The sequence below is a fragment of the Cynoglossus semilaevis genome, chromosome Z, assembly GCF_000523025.1.
Source record: "Cynoglossus semilaevis isolate Cse_v1.0 chromosome Z, Cse_v1.0, whole genome shotgun sequence".
Lineage (NCBI taxonomy): Eukaryota > Metazoa > Chordata > Actinopteri > Pleuronectiformes > Cynoglossidae > Cynoglossus > Cynoglossus semilaevis.
Window position 1 is genome coordinate 2,926,443 of NC_024328.1, and position 990 is coordinate 2,927,432.

Genomic DNA, 990 nt, shown 5'->3' on the forward strand with positions numbered 1-990 from the left:
CGGTCCGTTGTGGTGAAGAAGGAGCTGAGCCGAAAGGCGAAGCTCTCAATTTACCGGTCAATCTACGTTCCTACCCTCACCTATGGTCATGAGTTGTGGGTCATGACCGAAAGAACGAGATCAAGGATTCAAGCGGCTGAAATGAGCTTTCTCCGCAGGGTGGCAGAGCGCTCCCTTAGAGATAGGGTGAGGAGCTCTGTCACGCGGGAGGAGCTCGAAGTAGAGCCGCTGCTCCTCCACATCGAGAGGAGTCAGCTGAGGTGGCTTGGGCATTTACATCGCATGCCCCCCGGACGCCTCCCTCGGGAGGTGCTCGGGTGCCGTCCCTCTGGGAAGAGACCCAGGGGAAGACCTAGGACACGCTGGAGCGACTACGTCGCTCGGCTGGCCTGGGAACGCCTTGGGGTCCCCCCAGAAGAGCTAGAGGAGGTGTCGAGGGAGAGGGAAGTCTGGGTGTCCCTGCTCAGACTGTTGCCCCCGCGACCCGGCCCCGGATAAGCGGTTGAAGATGGATGGATGGATGGATGGATATTCCAAGAGTTGATGTGTCTGAAATAGGATGAGAACGAGACGGCACAACAGTTTCTCTACTGTGTCATTGGTATAAAACAACGCATCCTGTTTACATCAAAACTGGCTGATACTGACATTAAATATTCTGTGGTTACAGTACAAGTTGTTTTTCTACATACAGTGTACCAAGGCTTTGGACACAAATACACTGACACACGCAGAGAACTCAAACCTTTGTTGTCAAGCAGTGGGGTCACTGATGAGATGATCCTTCATCATGTGATGAAAAACACCAGTGAAGAAAATGAGAGAATTAAAGGACTTGGATCTTCCCGCCGACAGGCTGTAACAAACCCACACAGCGCGCAGCTCAAGTCTGATGTTGTGTGGAGACCTAGCCCAAAGTAAGGGGGTGTAGAGACCAAGTCGAAACAAACAAACTCAGATCCCCTGACAGACCTCACAACCAAAGTTGAG